This window comes from Balaenoptera ricei, chromosome 2 (genome assembly GCF_028023285.1).
Source record: "Balaenoptera ricei isolate mBalRic1 chromosome 2, mBalRic1.hap2, whole genome shotgun sequence".
Taxonomy (NCBI): Eukaryota; Metazoa; Chordata; class Mammalia; order Artiodactyla; family Balaenopteridae; genus Balaenoptera; species Balaenoptera ricei.
The window spans coordinates 159,630,503-159,652,013 of NC_082640.1; the positions used below are offsets into that span (position 1 = coordinate 159,630,503).

The 21,511-nt window shown below is 48.4% G+C and overlaps 1 protein-coding gene across 3 annotated transcripts in view; it reads right to left on the reverse strand.

Moving 5' to 3' along the window:
- MIDEAS (mitotic deacetylase associated SANT domain protein) overlaps positions 1 to 15,089 on the reverse strand; it is a 63,677-nt gene extending 48,588 nt beyond the window's left edge. For 2 of the 3 annotated variants that reach the window (XM_059914615.1, XM_059914612.1), the window contains exons 1-2: positions 14,953 to 15,089; positions 1,315 to 1,557 (exon numbers count right to left, since the gene is read on the reverse strand). The gene's annotated coding sequence lies outside the window, so the exon portion shown is untranslated. The remainder of the gene's footprint in view (positions 1 to 1,314; positions 1,558 to 14,952) is intronic. The other variant, XM_059914614.1, reaches the window with a different exon arrangement.
- Between the last annotated feature and the right edge of the window lie 6,422 nt (positions 15,090 to 21,511).

A 21,511-nucleotide genomic window follows, 5' to 3' on the forward strand; every position in this document is an offset into this window, starting at 1 on the left:
ATTCCACTGAGTCTAGGTATCACCAATTATATAGCCATGTGGAACACTCAGGCTGTTTACAGTTTTTTGCTATTTTAAACAACGTTGCTATAAATATCTTTGTGCGTATAGCTCTTTTCCTTTCTAGAATTATTTCCTTAGAATAAATTCCCAAGAGTAATACTAGTACGTAAAAGGAAATTAACATTTTTTATAGCTTCAAGTTCTACATTTAAAAAAATATATTGGGGGGCTTCCCTGGTGGCGCAGTGGTTGAGAATCTGCCTGCCAGTGCAGGGGACACGGGTTCGAGCCCTGGTCTGGGAAGATCCCACATGCCGCGGAGCAACTAGGCCCGTGAGCCACAGTTACTGAGCCTGCGCGTCTGGAGCCTGTGCTCCGCAACAAGAGAGGCTGCGATAATGAGAGGCCCGCGCACCGCGATGAAGAGTGGCCCCCACTTGCCGCAACTAGAGAAAGCCCTCGCACAGAAACGAAGACCCAACACAGCCATAAAAAAAAATATATATATATATATATATATATATATATATTGGGGCTTCCCTGGTGGCGCAGTGGTTAAGAATCCGCCTGCCATTGCAGGGGACATGGGTTCGAGCCCTGGTCCGGGAAGATCCCACATGCCGCAGAGCAACTAAGCCCGTGAGCCACAACTACTGAGCCTGCGCTCCAGAGCCCGCGAGCCACAACTACTGAAGCCCGTGTGCCACAACTACTGAAGCCCGTGCACCTAGAGCCTGTGCTCTGCAACAAGAGAAGCCACCACAATGAGAAGCCTGCGCCCCGCAACAAAGAGTAGCCCCCGCTCACCGCAACTAGAGAAAGCCCGCGTGCAGCAGCGAAAACCCAATGCAGCCAAAAATTAAATAAATGAATAAATAAATAAATTTATTAAAAAATATATATATATTGTTCTATGTGAGTTACCTGGACTATCTTTTTCCAAAGTAGTTTTCCTGACACCTCCCAATCCTACCAAGCAAGGTAGCATGGCTCGGAGGTAGCTCCATTGATTTGCTGGGGAGGGATGAGGAAGGAGGACAGAGATGGGAGTAGGAAGGTGGAGGACTGAGTTGGACAGGAGGAGGGAGCAGGCCCCCTGGAGGCAGAAACAAAGGCAGATCCCTCCCAAAACGGGCCAACACCTCCCTAGGACATCAAACCCACCCCACCACTCAAGTTTCCTCTGAGTTGATCTTCCAAGGGCCAAGAACAAAGACACACTTCAAGGGGTTCCTAAAAGAGATCTTAGAAATACGATGTGATTCCAGGTATGGAAACATATTTTGCAAACAACAGAGGCCATGGACTCACCAGCAGTCAAGCAGGCCCATGCATGTGTGGGTTCAACTTTGAGAAAGAAAATCTCTTAAGAAAGAAAGTCCACCTCATCAGGTATGGTGGGAAATATGCTCCTCCACGGCTCTCTCTAGGTGGCATGTAGACCGCGGATAACTATTCCACACCAGGAAGGCTCTTGTGAGGTAACACAGGTCCCACTGTGAGGCACCATAAAGACACCGTCTGCCAGGCTCCGTTCACAGGCTTGGGGAATTTCTGAGCAGGAAAGAACCACATGTGGTGTAAGTGTCTCATTGTATAGACAAACTGAGACCCCAAGTGCCTGCTCTGGGGCTCCTGCTGCATCCTGCAGTCATTGTCAGGTGGGTGCTCCTCTTCCTCCAACAGAAAGAGCCACAGCCTGTCCTGACGGTCACTCGGCTGAACAGCGCTTTCCATTTTAGAGCCTCAGTGCGTCCTCTCATGGTGTGCTGACTCGTTCTCCCTAGTTCCTTCTCCGTGCAAAGCCAGCAGACAGTGCCAGGCATGGACACTAAGGGGTCCTCCAAGGGCAGCTGGTGTTTAGCCTTCTTCAGGGGTTGGGCTGATGGGGTGGAAAGTCTCTGCAGCCTTTAAACCAGCTCCTCACCACAGATGCCTCCTCAGAGTCATCCTCAGGGTGCGGGGGACCCAGGTGTTGGGCTTTGTGGCCCTAAACCCCCTTCCCACCCTCACCAGGGTCTCCCTCAGGTTCAGAGAAACAGCAAAGCCACCAAGGCAGCAGCTCCACTAGCAGGTGCAATGGGAGGCTGTCAGCTCACCAACCACGCGTGCCCCCTGACCGAGGCCAGGTCCTGGGCCTGCCCCTACGCCCTCACATCCCCTCAGGCCGCCCTTCCGGTCCCATCACGGGACACCTACTGCGTGCCAGGCACAGTGCTAGGCCAGGGAGGAGCCAGGCACACCTGCAGCTGATGCCAGTGTCCTCCTGTGGGGAAGCTCGATTGCAGAAACGCTAAGCTGGCAGCTCAGGAAGGCAGCAAGGAAGCAGGTGACTTTTGGCCGGTTCTGTGGGCTTCTGCCAGGAAAAGGGCAGGGAGGACGGCTCCAGGCAGGGGGAACAACAATGCACAAGGCACAGAGGCCTGGAGGAGTGCGGAGGAGCAGAGAGAACATAGAGGGCGGCGCTAGGGAAGGGGGAGTGGCAGGAGAGGAGGTGGAGAGGTGGGCTGGGGCTCTCAGGGCCTTGGGTGCCTTTCTGAGGAATGTGAGGTTCCTCCTGCAGGACTTGGGCAGCCCTCAAAGGTTTTTAAGAGGGGTGACGTGATCAAAGCTGTGTTTTAGTAAAAATAACTCAGATCCTTCCAAGACTTCTTTTCTGCTTCTGTGTTGTTCTCAACACGATTCTGTGTCATCTGGACAAAAATGGGCAAATCAGTGCAAACTGTGCCAGAGCCAATACTGGCTAGGAACACTCCTGCTCCATCCTTCCCGGGGGTCACCCTGACCCCACATTGGTGAGCAGGCCTCAGCCTCAGGAATCACCTCCAGTCCGGGGTGCAAGAACCCAGCCCTTGACACACCCAGCTTCGTGGAGGCAGCAGCTCCCCACTAACAGGCACCAGTGGAAAAGACCCTTGAAATGCTGGTAGCCACCACAGCCATGAGTCCAGAAGTTCAAAACCACATTTTTCTCTTTAAAGCAAATTAATCCCTTCGTCTAAGGTTATTGGAACTGAACGGCCAAGATTTCAGTCAGGGTGCCCTGATGTCAAAGAGCTATAACCAGAGGATCTGAGGGCAAGAAGGGAGCTGGTGCTCACCGAACAAACACCCTCTTGTTTGGATGAGGAAACTGGGCAGGGATGCGACTGGCAATGCTGACAGCCCCAGGCAGATGAAGCCCTACCTCCTTTAGCTCTCTCTCAGGCAGGATATTGGATAGGACATCTCCACCAGGTTGACATCTTTGGAAGGTGAGAAGAGCCTACTCCTGTCACTTTGGACAACTTCGGCAGCAAGCCTGAAGCCAAACCCCAGTCAAAAGCAAGGTAGCACCTCCCAAACACCTCACGGCCCTGTGGGTCTCGCCCAACCCCAGAGGAGAAACAGAATTTGCATTGTAGCTGCCTTTTAGCCAGAGAGAGCCAAGCTCTGGCCTCTGTCCTTACAAGGCAGCGCTGAAGTTTTCCAAGTGGAATCAAATGTGCAGGGAGGATCCAGATGCTGGGATGAGCTCTCTTTTCCACTGGAATCCTTCAAATTCCAGAGGAAAAATCCAACTGCTAATGAAATGCTCAGATCTCCAGAGCATATAAGAATCCTAGGACTTCCCTGGTGGCTCAGTGGCTAAGAATCCGCCTGCCAATGCAAGGGACACGGGTTCGAGCCCTGGTCCAGGAAGATCCCAATGCCGTGGAGCAACTAAGCCCGTGCGCCACAACTACTAAGCCTGCACTCTAGAGCCCGCGGGCCACAACTACTGAGCCCACGTGCTGCAACTACTGAAGCCCACATGCCTAGAGCCCGTGCTCCGCAACAAGAGAAGCCACTGCAATGAGAAGCCCGCGCACCACAACGAAGAGTAGCCCCTGCTCGCCGCAACGAGAGAAAGCCTACGCGCAGCAGCGAAGACCCAACACAGCCATAAATAAATAAATAAATTTATTTTAAAAAAAAGAATCCTAAAGTTTAGCTGGAGGCTAAAGGATTCAGAAAGATGTCCAAAAAGATTAAGATCAAAACGTGGATATTTTCAGTGGCCTATGGGGGATGCCCCATCTCCACCTCATGTCCAGCACTGCCCAGTCATCCCAGTCTGAGGGCTAGAATGGGCTCTGGCTTCTATGGTGGACACTTGTCCACCTGGCATGCATACCTGTCCGCAGGTTTGAGGAACCTGGCATTGTGAATCCTTGTGGGAGGGAGAGTTCCACCTGCAACTGGGGAAGCTGTAACCTCCAGAACCTGTGAGAACATGAGCATGTGACCTAAGCTGGCCAACCAGATGCGCAGCCTGGGCTCTGCCTGTGGATTGAGTGACACAAAGAATCAGGGAGAGTTCAAAATTCATACTGGAGGTGGTGGCAGCAGTCAGGTTAGCAGGCAGCGGTGATGCCAGGCCAGTGGCATCATCACCTTGTCTTTGGTTTCAGCTACCCAACTTCCCACAGGTCCTGATTGATTTCTGAGCCTCAGTCTCCAGATTTCCAGGACATTCAGTGAGTCACCAGATATCCTTCCAGTACATTCCTTTTCTCATTAATTTAGCCAGAGCCAGCTTCTGCTGTTCGCAGACCAAAGACCTAGACTACCCCAGCATGTCCTTCTACCTCTACACTGACTCCTCTGCACTGCCCCCCCCACCCCCCCAAGACAACACCTAGGCTCAAGCTTCTATCTTTCCCTCCGGGAAAAGAGTCTCATCTAAATACTCACACACCTGAGAGGATCACAGCCACCTAATAATTGCAAATATGAACAAATGACGTAAATGCTGAATATAACAATTCATCCTGCCCCTGGTTCTAACCAGATGTCCCAATTTGGAGCATTAATATCAGAAGTTAAAAGCATTATCACTCCCTTGGACTCTTCCCTATTTCCCCATCAGTTCAGGGAAAGGTGGACTTGGAGTCAAGAAACCTGCGTTCTAGAACTTGCACATGTCACTCCAACCCTGGGGCACCTGGTGATACCTGCACCATCTATTTCTCAGGGAGATTAAATCAAATGAGAAGTCCCCACCCATGGCAAAGACCCAGGAACCTTCTAATTCCTAAGTCAATCATTCTTTTCAGTCCTCTCTTTCTTGACGTCCCCAGTGATTAACAGTTGATCAATTTCAACTCAGTTTAATAAAGACTTATGGAAAACTTTCCATGTGCCATGTGCTATACTAGGTGCACAAAACCATGGTCCCTGTTATAAAATGCAAAGCTCCCTCCTCCTTTGACATCTATGACATCATGCTCTCCTGGTTTTCTTCCTTCCTCACCATTGGTTCCTTCCTGGTCTCCGTTGCTGACTTGCCTTATATACCATACCCCTTAAACGGTGATCCCCTTGCCTCCTACTGCATGCTCTCCATGGGTGATGCCATCAGCTCCCTTACCTCCAACCACCTTCTGTGTTCTAGTGATTCCCAAGTGTCTGTTCCAGAGTGTCTGACAGACAGAGGGGGCTACTGGGAGGTAATTGGGTTTGTCTGGAACTTGTCTTGAAGCTGTAGCTGCACATTAAGTAATCATTTTTACTTAAATGATGTTTATTTGGGGTAGCTTGGTTAGAGTTCGTGGAGGGGGCAATGCCGCCCATTGCCATCCCTTGGGGGAATCTCCTGCCCCAGACCCATATGTCCAACTGCCCACTAGAACTGCTTTCTTGGATGTCCCGGAGGCACCTCCAACTCAACATGTACAAAATTAGACTCATTTTCTCTTCCCTAAAAGCTGCTCCTCCTTCTTTGTTTCAAGCAGAAACCTAAGGAAACACTTCAACTTCTCCCTTGCTCTACTCATTTGGTTGGTCCTCAAGGCCTGTCAACCCAACTCCCTCGACACCTTCCTAATCCAGCTTCTCCCTCCCCCACTGCTCTGGCTCAGACTCCTCCATCTCGCCGCAGGGACCACTGTGACCTCCCTCAATGACCTCCTCACTGGTCTCTTTACTGCCCATTTTCCCCCAGCTTCAGTCAATCCTCCACATCACAGTGAGTGACCTTTTAAAAAGAAAATCTGATCCTCTCTCTCCCTCACACACACACACACACACACACACACACACACACACACACAAACACAATCAGTCCTCAGTGGCTCCCCACTGCCCTCAGAGTAAGGTCTAAATCTCTCCGCTGACACAAATGGCTGGCCCGTGACGTGGCCCCTGCCTGTCCCTTTCTGCACCCCCCTCGTACAAGTGCTCCATCACAACCGCTGCTTGCAGTTGCCGGAGAAGACCCTGTCGTGTCACGCCTCCACTCCAGGCCCTGCCTGAGCTGCTCCCTGTGCCTAGAATGCCCTGACCCCCTTTGCCACCTGGTGGACGCCTACTCGTTTCTCAGGACTCGGCTCAAACACCACCTTCTCCAGAAAGCCTCTTATTCATTAATTCCCCAGGCTTCCCTGAGCACAGGGACCATGCAAGGCACTGGGGCCGTCCTAGACCTTTGCTAACGGTTCTCTCTCCTCCGGCCTGGCAGAAGCGACCTGTCCCTCCTCTGAGCCCTGCAGACCCCTGGATAGTTTCACATTGACATCCGTGGCACTAATGGCTCTTGGCTTTTATGTGTGTCTGTCTCCCTCACAGACCGTGAACACCGTGAAGGGGGAGGCATCCCCAGTACCTAGCACAGAGCTAAGCACACAGTAGGGACTCAAAAAATGCATACAGCATGAGTGAGTAAAAGAAGGAAGAATGTGGGGGAAAGCACTCTATAAACAAGGATGGGCAGGGTTCCACTGCTACTGCTGTGGCCAGGTTTTTTTTTCTCCATAACTGGGAATTCAGATCCTAATTGCCAGCTGGGTAGGTCAGCACAGCCTCCTTGGAGGAAATCTTGAGCCTTTCCCCACCTCTAGTGCAAGTGGAAGTGGGGATCGGGGAGTGGATTTGGCTCCTAAGTTGCCCCAAAGCACATGCTATTGGGAAGCCACAGAGGAAGTAGACACAGACTCATGAGGTAGATTCCTTGCAGGCCCCTTACAATGGCCTGCAATAGGGAGGCTGGGGAAGGGAGGCAGGGGAATGGGAGAGGATGTGGAGGGCTAGGGCCTTAGAGCAGAGAAAAGTGTCTGCTCCACATGGCACTGTCCTCGCCCAGCCCCACAGCAATGACAGGTCACCCCAAGCATAAGTCCTTCCTCTGCAATCCTGCAGTTAAAACCCACTCCATGGATCTCTCCTTTACACCCTGCTCACCTGTTCGAAGAGCCTTTTTTGCTTAACCTCCTATGGTTATTTCCTAACTTATAAACCTGCCGTCTATTCAGGGGTGAGCATGGGCTAAGAGCCCTGAGCCTGCTGCCTGCTGCCTGCGGGATATCACAGTATAAGTATCTCGGCATGCTGAGTGAGACTGCAGTATTTGAACACACACATATTTCATACTACAGAGCCCCCAAATTCAAGCCACTTCATCTGCTGCTTGACCTTGGAAACTGCAACTTCTTCCAGAACTAGAGGAACAGCCTACGATGAATTTAAGTATCAAGAGCCAGTATGTCTGCCGCCTACCTGGTGCCCTCCTAAGGGACTTTCAAGGTTAATCTTGATTATATTCTTATTTTTCACTTTACACACTGACTTTAGAACCTGACCTCCAGAAAATGAAACTCCACCAAATTCCGTTCTTAAGTGACCGATCCACACTGAGTCTGTTTCTCCCTCTGGCTACAACCTATCTCAGAAGCTGACTGTCAGCCTCCTGGAGAGAAGGGGCAAGTGGGACCCTGCTTTGCACCCCTTGTTGTGCCACATGCAGTGTTTAGAGCACTGCAGCTGTTCTGTAAATGCCCAGTGAGGACAGTCAGCCTTGCGTTAACCGGCTGCCCAAGGGGTGCTGAGTCTGTGTTCCTGGGCCTTCTAGCATCCCTCTTTTTAAGGACCTCACTCCAACCCTGGTTTTTGGTTTCGTTTTTTGTCAAGTTTCTTCTTTTTAAATCTTTGTGTACTGCCTTAAGGAAACTAAAGAGATGGAATTGTAAACAAAATCCTTGGTTCACAAATAGGCTGGAACTGATGATTATGATGACTAAGATGATCAATGCAAGATGGTGAAAAGAAATGGAATGTGGGGTTTGTGCCTGACTCTTCCATTCTGCAGCTGTGCGACCTTAGAGAAGTCAATTATCGTCTCTGACCCTTAGTTAAAAGTGAGTTACTATACGTTCCCTTCCCAGATTTAAATTCTCTGAGATGCCGTTACTGCAGTTACTATAAAACAGAGGCGGGGGACTTCCCTGGTGGCACAGTGGTTAAGAATCCGCCTGCCAATGCAGGGAACACGAGTTCGATCCCTAGTCCAGGAAGATCCCACATGCCGCGAAGCAACTAAGGCCATGCACCACAACTACTGAGTCCGTGTGCCGAGAGCCCGTGCTCCTCAACAAGAGAGGTCACTGCAGTGAGAAGCCCGCGCACCACAAGGAAGAATAGCCCCCGCTCACCGCAACTAGAAAAAACCCGTGCAGCAACAAAAACCCAACGCAGCCAAAAAAATCCAACAAAAAACAAAAAGAGAGGCGGGATGATAGCAGTCCCTAAGGTCCTAAAAGTTATAGAATGTTCTACAGTTCTAAAAATTGATTATTTTGTGAAACAGCAGATTCTAGACAATATTGGTTTATTAAGTGCAGTTTATGCATAATTTTTCAGAAATAGTTTTCTAGGTAAATTCCAGTTTCACCCCTTTTATGTTCATCAAGAATTTTCAATTAAAAGTGAATTCAACATATTGACTGCAACATTGTATGTAACAGCAAAAGACTGGGAACAACCCAAACGTTCTTCAGTAGTAGACTAGTTAAATAAATGATGGCATTTTCATACAGTGGAATACAATTTAGCCAATGGAAAAAATGAGTGGCTCTATGAGCACTGATACAGAATCACTTCCAAGACACATTAAAAATGAAAAACACAGAAGGCAGAATGCTGTGCAGAGTATGCCAGCATTTGTTTATAGATTCATACTTTCTTCTATGTGCAAAAGCTACATCTGGAAGCATAGCTGAAAAATGACAAATTGTAGTTGCCTAAGACAGGGACACTGACAGAATGAAGAAATGGGGAACAATAGAGGATGGAAAATTTATTTTTTCAAAGGATTATGTTATCAAATTTATCAGTATTTTCTTATGAGTTCTGTTTTGTCTCTTTCTTAAGAAGGTCTTCCTTCCCTCAAGGTTAAAATACACATTTATTTTTCTAATTCCATTGCATTTTTATACGTATGTATTTATCTGTATAGTAATCTATTGTCTATATTGAAATTATTTTTGAGACTTACTTTACACTGTATAACTTACCTCTTTTGAATTTTGAACTACAGGTATGTATTACCTGTTTTTTAAAAATTGAAGTATAGTTGATTTACAGTATTATATTAATTTCAGGTGTATAGCATACTGATTCAGTATTTTTACAGATTATACTCCATTAAGTTATTACAAGATAACAGCTATAGTTCCCTGTGCTATATAATATATCCTTGTTGCTTATCTACTTTATACATAGTGGTTTGTATCTGTTAATCCCATACCCCTAACTTGTCCCCCTCACTTTCCTCTCCCCTTTGGTAACCACTAGTTTGTTTTCTAGATCTGTGAGTCTGTTTTTGTTTTGCATATACCTTCATTTGTATTATTTTTCATATTCCATATATAAGTGGTATCATACAGTATTTGTTTTTCTCTGCCAGAGTTATTTCACTGAGCAAAATATTCTCTAGGTCCATCCATGTTGCTGCAAATGGCAGAATTTCATTCTTTTTTATGGCTGAGTAATATTCCATTGTATGTATATACCACGTCTTTATCCATTCATTTGTTGATGGGCCTTTGGGTTGTATATTACCTTTTTGAGAAGAAAACTGGGGAAAAAAGAATCTACCAGATTTTATTTTAAAAAAACTTTTTTAAGGAATCTAGTGTATAGGGTGCATTTTACAGCATGTGAATTATATCTCAATTAAAAAAGAAAGAACCTAGCTTATATGGCAAGGTTGAGATTAACAGCATAAGAACTGGGTGGAGACAACAGAATCCTCCTAGTTAAACCTGATGTTAGGGTTTAGCAAGGATCTCCCCAAGACTCAGTTTTATAGTTTAGCCTAGTTTTATAAGTCAGTACCTATTTGGGCAAAGCAAAGCTATGGTCAACCAGGAAGCATCTCTTTGCCTTCCTCACAAGTGTGTCTGAGAGTTGGCCCTACCTCCTTCTATCAGTCTGGTTCCGTTGGAGGACCAGGCCAACCCAGGTAATGGATGCTCTCCCCACAGAGCCAGTGCTCAGGCTTAGGACACCCTGGGGCAGATCAACTAGGCCCAAATCAAGACAAGGAGGAGCCAGTGCTGAAGCTGGGCAGACACTGTCTAGCAACCAGGGGGAAGAGGTGCTGGAAAAGAAGCTGAACAAGAGGTACAAAGCTAGGAGGCACCAGAGAGAGGCCAACAGACAGAAGGAGGCAGGGCTGGGTAAGTGTTCAGAATAAAGACTGGGAACCAACTGGGATATATGTATAGGTATAGCTGACTCACTTTGTGAGACAGCAGAAACTGACACACCATTGTAAAGCAATTATACTCCAATAAAGATGTTAATAAATAAATAAATAAATAACCCCCCCGCCCCCGCCAAAAAAAAAAGACTGGGAACCATGGTCCTTGGTGCTTGGCTTGGGTATGTGCCTATGCACAGCCAACAATATCTGAAAGCCACTGCATCTGCTGCATCCTCACCATCATCACCGTCATCCTCATCATCCAATATTCACCAGGAACCCCAGGGCTGGGAATACAAAGATATATAAAACAAGGACTTCCAGTTTAGTTGAAAAGTGATAACACTGATCCACCCAAAAGCACATTTAAGAAGGTAAGTGAAGGGTATGATCGGAGCTATGGTCCAAAGGAGAAGTTGAAAATCCTTTAGACCAAGTTTCAACCTTTCTTCATCAGGGGCCCCCAGTGGATGTTACTGGAGTTCCAGGGAGAGGCCCACAGAGTGGAACAGGGGACATTCTTAAGGAGGGGAACATGAATAGGGCTAAAAAGGAGAGCAAGACTGAGCCAAGTGGGAGAGAGGAAAGAGGAGGCATTCCAGACTTCCGGGGAACCATGAAAGGTAGGAATGCTTGCCACAAGCAGTTTGGACAAACACACAGAGTGGGTCACCAGGTCAGAGCAAAGGGCTAGGGCAGGAGAGCAGTGGAGGCCAGACCCCTGCGTGGGAGGCCCTGACTGCCATCCTAGAAGTTCGATCCTTACTGTGCAGACAATGGGGAGCCACTGAAGGTTGCTGAGCAGGAGGCTGACCCTTGCAAACAGGCGTTTTAAGTGAGATTACAGAGGAGCCCTTTATCCCAGGCTTTTTCAAAGAACCTGTGTGTATTTCAAGTGGCACTTGAGAGAGAAAGTCGTAAAGCATTGCCCTGTGTCATGTAGACAAAGAAAAAAAAGGTTTAAGGGTCTCACAAAGAGATGCTTCAGTGAGAATGAGAAATGAAGGGGGGCTCATTTTAAAGAAGGAAACAAATTTGCAGGACAGAACTGCCGGGCATCTGGAAAACTGCAGCACTTTCTTCAGAGTCTGGAATGCCCTCTTTTGGCTGGAGGTATTCTGCCTCCTTTTTTGGAGGTTAGTTGTGATGTCAAAACATGGAATTGCGGTGTAGGGAGGCAGCTGGGAGGAGGCAGATGAACAGAAATATAAATACTGGGCCCGGAGAACATAAAAGGCCTCCATACTAAGACCATCCTCTTGCAGAGGACTTTGCCATCTGCCTCTCTCAGTGGAGCCTCGGAGTTTTTGTCAAAGTTGCTGGAAGCTTCCTAACTACCCAAATAGTTTTTCCTCTTAAAACAATAAAATGATTTTTTATAATCTGTCACGTTTTGATTCAGAGCTTTTTCAATATTGTTCCTACTTGTGCATAGTGAGGCAGTAGGCAGGGCTGCTCTGGGGCCACGAACTGGGCAGTAACTTTAGGCCATAAATCAGCATTTATGTAAGGTGGAAGAGGAAGTCAGGATTAAATTTCCGGTCTTAAACTGGGCTGGGTACAACTGCAGGGCAAGTTCTGTGAATACAGAGGCAAAGCTGAGCAAGCCAGGGGAAGGGCATGCATGAGTTATGCACAAGAATCAGCCAGGCTGAACTGATGACATGGATGGGAAACTGCTCCAGGTGGCTCCACAATTCCGGGGGGCGGGGGGAGGGGTCTGAGTCCTTCCTTCCTTGGCCTTTGCTAGGGGTCCCTCTCCCCTGCTCTCCTGCCCACACTCCCTGGGGCCTTTGGGCACTTTTAGTCTCTGCACAGTCTACATGAACACAAAGCATTGCAAACTCAAAGCTGTCTTTCTGCTGGAGTCAGAAGGGAATGCTCCCCTCCCCGCCCCTCCAGACTAGTTCTGGGTACCAGCAGGCTCTTACTAAAGCAGCCATGGTCAGGTGATACAGCTGACCAGGACCTTGACAGTCAAGTTCAGTGAAAACCCAAATGTACCCAAAACAAGGGGTTGTGCAACTCATGGGAACTCCTACTTCTGTGGTGTTTTTGCTCTAACCCTCATTCCCCTGTGGCAACTGTGTCTGAAGTCCCAGACTTTCCAGAAACGTCCTGATTTCACATGCTTTTCCTTGAGTCTCTGGAAGCGCATAGGTGTCTGCCAGGGATTTTGCCCTAATGTTTTGGTTTGACAAATGGTCACTGTGCCCGTGACACGCAGCTGGCATGAGGTTGCAAAACAGCATTTTCCCACCAGGTGAAACTCAGTTACTAGGCTGGGGAGAAGGCCAGGCATGGGGAAGGTCTGGTGTGCCAGGCTATCGGTACCTGCTGCCGAGTCACACAGTCCCCTTAGCAGGGCTGAGTGCTACCCTGGCAGAGTCTCGACCTAGGGCAGGGAGAGAGGGGGCTGAGATTTGGCATGTGAGAAGAAGGACCCAGCATGCATCCTGTACATGTTTTTGACTGTGTTTTAAATCCCTCTACTACAGTTAGCCACCTCTGAGGCCCTCAAGGAGAACCTGTTTGCCTTCTTTCCACACTTGAAGGCTTCGCTCCGTTCCTGCAGCACAGCAGTTCAGGAGGTGTGAGGACACCCACCCTGGTCTGTGCAGCAGGCCTTGCTCAGGAAGGGGGTGGGGGAGTTCCTCTGGAGAAAATGAACATGAGTCACTCCTCTGCCTCCGCCACCCCCCCCCACCGCCACCGGCCCCGTCGGACCCTCGCCCCGACACTGGCACAGACACACAGCCTAAAGCCCCAGCACTCTTCCCTTTGCCCAGAACACAAAGAAGGAATTAGGACCCACCTACTAAGTTTCTGCAGCTGACACTTCAAGGCTCAAAGTCTAGCTCACCAGCACAGTCACACGTCTGACGTGTCCTCTTTGCAACCAGGCCCCAATCCAGTTGCCATGCAATTTTGCTAATTCAAACTGCTTTCCCGTTTAGGGATGTTGATAGCCATCTCCCATCTCCTTTTCCTGCTGACATCATCCCACATTTTCTACAGGCACAAATAAGGGTACAGTTCCTGGGATAGTTTTCAGGCTGCCTGAGGTGGAAGTGAAAGGATCCTGCCCTCCCGGGTCCACTTCACTTCTCTGGTGTTTGGCAAACTGTCCGAGTTTTAGGGAGAAACGAGGAAATAAATCACCTAGCTAAGGTGAAAGGCCAAAAAGAACTTGGTGACTGCAGCTCAGACCCAGATCTGTTCTGGGCATCTGCAATGCAAATCTGCATTTTGTTCTCTGCCCCGAGGTCTTGCACAATAGCCTGTGTATAAACATCCACGCCAACAATGCCTGACTGTGCAATCACGCTGTAATTACAGGCCGCCAGGAAGCTGCTGCTAGGAACTGCACCATTCAACTTCTAGACATCCCATGTCAAAGGAGTCTCCACAGCACGGACGTACATTCCTGCACACACCAACGCGTCCCCGCCGCCACCGCCGCTGCTGCTACAGTTGAAGACTCCAAGCCAGGGAGCTAGAGCGCCACCCGCCCGGCCCGCCAGTCCCAAGTTACTTTGCAGGGATGTCATAAACTTCTCAGCTGTTCTTAAAAAAAAAAAAAAAAAAAAAAAGCCTTTTCCACGAGGCTACCGAGGGCGGCGGGAACCACCATCAAAGTTCCCAAGCACATTCCTGCAGCCCTAGCAGTTTTCGAAAACAGAGAAGAGCGAGATGCCTCAAAGAGTCCACTGGAAGCGGGTTTTGGAGTTTTATATAGAAAACACTCACATATGTAGGTGGGTGCGCTGACAGCTTTTATGGCTAAATTGCAAAGTGTTAGGCCTTAGTGATTACTGTAAGGCTCGGGACGTGCTGTGGGAGGAGAAAGGGTGGGGGAGTCAGAGGGATTTGTTCAAAGGGCGCTTAGGGGCAATTCTGGTTTTGCATTTTGGAAATGCGTAGGGTTGTTTTCCCAAACTTCCGAGTTGCTCTGCTCTTCGTCATTGTCGGGCCAAGCTAAGAAAAATGGGGGGAAAGTTCCTTTAACTTCCTTCCTGCGACCTCAGCGAGGGCTACAAAGAGGAAGAGCACGCTTCCTTGGGAAGCACCGGGTGGGAACTGGGGGACCGCTGCGCCCAGCCTGTCGCGATGGGGCGCGCCGAGCGGAGGACTAGCCTCGGACGCAGGACACGGGAAGCCCCTTCCCTGAACCCCTCCGCTAGCCAACGGCGCCCGGAGCGGCCCGGCTGCAGCCCTGGCTGGTTTAAGTCCCGCGGCAAACCGGCGACTACAGGGGCACAGCCCAGGGCCCGGATCCCGGCCGCCGAGCTCCCTCCCTGCAGCGCCCCCCGCACGCAAGCCCAGCGCAGCCTGCCCTACCCGTCCCGCCACATCCCCGCCCGCGCGGCCAAGCCCCTGCCCCGAACGTTTCCGGGCACCGCGTCGGCGCCCCGGCTGCGGAGGGGCCGCCGAGCTCCGCGGCTCACCTGCGCGCTGGATCCCGGGGCCGCTCGGAGGGGCGCGGGGCGCAGGCGAGCGCGGGGCGCAGGCGAGCACGGCCCGCAGACTCAAACTTTGTTGCTCTCGGGACGGCGCAGTCGTCACTTCCTCGCTGAGCGGGTGGCGCGGCCCGGGCCGTGACCCAGCAGCTCGCGCGGTGGCGCGCCGGGCCCTGCAGCCGCCCGCGCCCCCGGCTCTGCGCGCCCTCGGCTGCGGGGGGAAGCGGGCTGCAGTCCGCCGAGCCTGCAGCCCTCTGGGGGAGGCTCGCTCCAGCAGGGTGGTTTCCGCGCCGAAGAAGTGCGGTCGAGGCTGCTCTCAGGCTGGATCTGGAAGATGGTGTTGGGGTTCAGGGACCCAGAGCTGGGGTTCCGGGAAAAACAAAGGATGGGGAAGGAGAAAGTTTTTCAGTTTGGTGTTGCAGCTAGAAGGTCCTCTTGGAAAGCACAGTGCTCTGTGTTTGTTTTTGCTTTATTTTTGGTTTTTTTCCCACCAAATAATGCCTAAGCTGGGCCTTAAAACGCGGGTCTCCTCTTCCCACATTCCCTCAAAAGATCTGCACACTTGTCCTTCGTCATTTCCACTGATTATAAGGGCACAGGACGTTCAGCGTTTATGACTTAAGGGGGCTATTTCAGCGCCCAAGTTGGGGCTGAAAAATAGTTTCTGTTCTAATCCTCCCCCGTGATTTCCACCTCCTCCTTTACAGGCAACTCACAGGTCTCTTTGGGGCCTGATGCATTCCGTATTTCGTCACGGACCAAAAGTGACTTGGAGGGTAGGGTGGAGTCCTGACAAAAGGAGCTTCAGGCAGTAGTAATTCTGAAATTTATCGTTGCCCGAAATAAATTTGCTCACCGTATTCAGAACTACAAAAACAAAAAGCCATCTTTTTGGTTTCTGATAAATAGCAACAAAGTAGTTAAACAGCAGTCTTTCGGGAAGAATTCCTGATCCGGTAAAGCTGGAAAGAAAACGGGTTAGCCTTTGCTGTGGTTGAGGAAAAAAAAAAAAAAAAGCAGACATTTGAAACTGCAGTGGAGGGCTTTCGTAACAGAAACGTTAGCTTCATGGTAGCTTGTGAAAACAGGGACCTTTTCAAAGGTGGCTCAAAAGCATCAGTTAGGGTTCAACAATTTTCCCTTTTTCCCCAAATACTGCTTCTACAAGCACATTGGCCAGATCACAGAATCTCCCGTTCTAATGCTTCATCTTTTTACTAAAGCACAGGAAACCACAGGGTTGAGTGAAGGTTTTGTCCAGAAAGGTGGATGTAAAATTGATAGAAAGTAACATCTGAGAAATGATCCCCAGGTCTGTGTTAATACCTAATGGGAAGCCACAAACGCAGACTTCCCCAGGAGTATGAAGATAGAAGCTCTCCTAGCAACATGAAATCCCCCACATTGCAGCCCTTTATGCACAATTATGATTTCTACTGAGACATTATTAATGGCACATTATAAATACAAAATGTATCATGTAAGAAAAATAACATTGTTTTGAGAAATAAGTGCATTATTATACTCTCAATAATTATAATTCTCTGCAGTTTTTATGACATCACACATTGTGGGCTGGTGGTGGAGGGATTGTCCATTTCAATTTTGAAATAGATAGAAGTAATTCCTTAATGCATTCAGCTTAAGGCAAGCAATGCCATAATCAAGAGGAGTAGAGAGAATATGCTTCTAAAAACAATCATGTGATACTCCATATTTGCTAGGACAAGAGCAGAATATTTCTTTGTTCACAATTGTGATTCTGAATTCTCAGTCACAATTTCATGAATATTCAGTATTTCTGCATGCCCAGGAATAATTAGCAGACGATGTAAATGTTTGAAGGCCTGATATTTATGTATGCACAGACACACATTGCTTTTTCTCTGTGTAGGGTGGCATTTGCTGGAGTTCCACAAAGTGTAGAACCTGTGGTAGGCACACTTGAAGACAGCCCCCAGCTAATAGTGATCCCCTTCCTCCTGGTATTCATGCCCTATATAATTGCCTCTTCTTGAGTGTGGGCTGGACTAATTGACTCAATTCTAACAAATAGCATATGGCAGAAGTCATGTGATGTCACTGCTGAGATTAGGTTATAAAAAACCTACTGTGGCTTCCATCTTGGGTGCTCTATTTCTTTCTTTCTCTTTCTTGGATCACTCACTGTAGGGGAAGCTACCTGCCATGTCCTAAGGCAGCCCTGTAGACCGGAATCGAGACCTGCCAACAACCACATGAGTTAGCTTGGAAAGGCATACCTCCCCCTTCCCCCATGCCAATCAAGGCTTCAGATGAGACCGCCAACCCCAGCCAACAGCTGCCTCATGAGAGCCCTGGTAGCAGAGGCATCCAGCTAAGCTGCCTGGATTCCTGACCCAAAGAAAATGTAAGATGATAAATATTTGTTGTCTCAAGCTGCTATGTTTCGGAGTAATTTGTTACACAGGCATCGATAACTAATGCACAGGAAAAAGAGAAGGAAGTCATGTGGACCCGATGACAACCCCACACAGACTTCCTGCTCCCTCACCTGGAAAGCAGAACATGGAGAAAGAGGCAGGGTCCTGGACCAGATCTAAGAGTAACATGTAAATCCTAAGAACAGAAGACCCAGCCCTTACCCCTTCCGCAGAATAAGGGTCATCCTTGAATTTAAACTAGGTCAGAGGGTGTGTGTTGCTGCTCGGTCCCTGGCAGCCCTGGTATTGGATGCCATCAACCTGATAGTAGGTGCAGATGTCTTTATGTCGCAAGGATTGACATCTGTCCAGGTACCCTCTTCCTCCTCCTCAGGACATCTGCCCTGATCCCCAAGGCTCTGGCACAGCCAGTGACTGTGGAGTCAGGCCCTAGTCCTGGAAGGGGAGCTTGAAAGACAGGACTTCAACCCTGGCAGCCAGAAGGGATAGGGGACTTCAGTGAGGGTCCAAATGTAAGCTTGTGGTCCTACAATCGAAGAGCAAGCCGTGAACTATCTCTGATAAGAATCACCTCCACACTGCTTGCAGGGCTACAAAGAACATTCTGTCCACGTGGTGGTTATCTTTCTCTCAGCATCATTTCCTCTCTGACTGGAGCTAATTATTTACTTTAAAAACACAAAACAAAGTTTTAGGAAGCAGGAAAGATATTATACTCCTTCATCCCTTACCAGGGCAGGCATCTACTTATGGCTGCCCGCCATGTCCACCTCCCCTCAGCCAATCCCATAGAAGCTGGCAACTGTAGAGCCCATTTCTGTTTTCCCTCCAGAGACGCTAGGCTCTGATTTTTCTCATGTACAGTGGCTGCAGCTGCTGTGTTGCCATGCTGTCATCTGGTTGCTATGACTTATGAGGTTGTGGATATGCCAGAACGTGAATCTATTAATTTAACAGGAACTGGGCTCAGCACATATATTCCTTGTTAGGTCATTTGCTTTGCTACCTAAACCACATCCAGTGTGTTCGGCAATGGGAACATTTCCTAGAGTCTGGCTTTGCAAAAATGCTAAATGCCCTGAATTTTGAGTCTGCACAGTTTTACATTATTAAATTACTATGGGGGACATAAGACATTCTAGCAGGGGTGTGCAAAGAGATTAGCTCAGGGGAAAAAATTAAGGGAAGGGAAATAGTCAAAGTCTCTGGTCTTCATTCTCTACACATTGAGGCCCTTTCTGCAGGAGATGTCTGTCCTAACTTCTGTAGAAATCCCGTGCTGAGCCCAGGCTGCTCACTGACAAGTCTGAGCTCTGGAACACCAGAACTAGGTGATGTGTGCCACGGTAAGAGAAACCACTGTCCTCTTCTGTGGTGCATGCAAGCAGGCATTTTTCATTCAGCCCTTCAATTAACACTTACTGAATGTCTACTAGTGGGTGTGCTAGGGATGCAAAGATGAAAAGGACAAAGTCTGTCCCTAGTGGAGAGAAAGACACATAAATTACAATGCAACATGAGAAGTATTATAATCGAGTTTTGCCTCAGGCACTATGAGCTTCCAGAGAAGGAAGCAAGTAGGTCTGTCGGGAGAGGGGCGTTATGGGTCACCACCAGTGTTTTTCTTTAAAAAAAAATTAAAAATTATCAGATGCATTGCATTAAGTAATAAAAAGTATTGTTTTGTGTAGCTTTTGTTTCAGTTGTGTATAATATATGTGTATATTTGTATGGGGTCATAGTGTAAAACATATTTCCTACATGCAGGCAAAGAAGTGTGAAAGTTCTGGGTTTAGAGAGTAATAACTAACTACCATACACCGATGGCCTAGGATGGGCCAGGCCTCAAGGTGTCCCACTGGAGAGTTGAAGAGACAAGCCATGACTTAAGACAGTTTCCAGATCCTTCTGAATTCTCCTTCTTTAGTAAATCAAGGCCAAGCCTAAAGGACCAGCTTCTTGAATCCTCTCTGAACAGAGCAGAGGCCTTCCACCCAGGCCAGATAGGCCAGCTTTAAGGCAGTGAAAGAGTAGCCACCCCCTTTCTGGCCTGCCGGATGGTGGGAGGGGAAAGAAGAGAGAGAAGAGGGTCAGAAATGCATCATGCTTTTTCCTCCGCTCCAGGTCTCGGATGGAAGCAGGAAAGGCGCATTACCTAATGAGTGCACTGCAAACACGAGGTGGAGGTGCAGTTCTCACCCAGTTCCCCACTGGAATTCTGGGATGAAGCTGCCTCCAAAGTGGTTTTATACCAAAAAGAGGGCAACTGCATCAAAGTGAACCTGGTGGTCAAGCTGGGTAGGCAGAGCGAGTCCCTGAGGCTTAGCGCGCCTGAGTCCCCATGGTTTCCACATGGCATGACTATCACATTTAGAGCCAGCAGCCTGCTGTAGCACTGCCCTGGTGGGGCAAGGTGACCCTGCAGCAAGCTCAGGGGAGTCAGGGGTCTGCACTAGTGAGAACACAGGGGGAAATGAGCACCAAGTTGCAAAGGGGGGAAGCCAGTGCTGGGAGGTAGGGGGTGGCTCTGCTGAAGAATCCACAAGTTCATGTGCCATAACCGGTACCAGCAGGGGCCTGCACAGCCAGCAGAAAACGAGAGGATGAGGCAGCTTGGTATGGTGGTTAGGAACAAAGATTCTGGGCTGCCCACACACTGCCTGGCTTCAAGTCCCATCTCTACCACATACTACCTGTGTGACCTTGGACAAGTTACTTAGCCTTTTTTTCCCCCAGTTTCCTTGTCTGTAAAATGAGGATAATTGTATATACTTGATAAGGTTGTTATAAGAATTAAACTAGTTTGTAAAGCTCTTATATATGTGTTCCTTAAGTGTCAGTTAAATCAGGAAATCACTCACCAACCAAAAGGATTCTATATGGATATCATACAACTCCAAGACCTCCAAATTGGACTTTTAGTAAAAATCTCCCCAACCATCAGATCATGGGGAAAGTTGGATCAGCTATAGACTGTACATTTAAGATATGGTGTAAGTTAAAATGTTTAGCTCCTCTACACATTCCGGCTTGGAAGATAGACATTGAGCAGCTCTTTTTTTTTTTTCCAATATTTATTTATTTATTGGCTGCATTAGGTCTTAGTTGCGGCACGCGGGATCTTTTGTTGTGGTGGGCTCTTCGTTGCAGTGCTCCGGCTTCTCTCTAGTTGTGGCACACGGGCTTAGTTGCCCCCAGGCATGTGAGATCTTAGTTCCCAGACCAGGGATCGAACCAGCGTCCCCTGCATTGGAAGGTGGATTCTTAACCACTGGACCACCAGGGAAGTCCCTGAGCAGTTGGGACTATGGTTGACAGAATAACAGTCCTCCCCAAAATGTCCATGTCCAAATCCCTAGAACCTATGAATATATTAGGTTCATGACAAAGGGGAATTAAGGTTGCTAATTAGCTAATCTTAAAATAAGATTATTCTGGATTGTCAGGGTGGGCCAATGTAATCACAAGGATCCTTAAAAGTAGAAGAGGGAGGTAGAAGAGGAATCAGGCAGAGGGAGATGTGACTATGGAAGAATGATCAGAGAGATACAAGGTTGCTGGCTTTGAAGACAGAGAAAAGGGGTCATGAGCCAAGAAATGTAGGTGGCTTCTGGAAACTCAAAAAGACAAGGAAACGGATTCTCTCATAGAGACTCCAGAAAGGAATGCAGCCCTACTAACACCCTGATTTTAGCCCATTAGATAAAAATCTGTGTTGCTTTAAGCTACCAATTTAGTGGTAATGTGTTACAGTAGCCATAGAAAACTCATGCAGGAGCATTTTCTAAATGTAGTATTTTCTGGGAAGTATTTGCATCATGTATTAGTTACATGTGTTACCATGTGTATGAGAAGCCCCGGTTTTCAGATTACAATTTGAGCAGGAAATCTGGCTGGGTGGGCCAGGCACAATCCCAGAATGCCAGCACACGGGGAGGTTTCCAGAATAACAGGCCGCTAGAAACTCTGAGACAGTACTTTGAAAGCACAGTTGTATACAGTCCCCTGGCTTAGGGATGAATTCCAATACGCACACTGTTTCTTGGAGCTTCTTCTCAGACTTGGTAACTGTTGGTGCTAGCAGGCCAAAATGTGGAGGCCAAACATGGAAATGCTTAATAAAA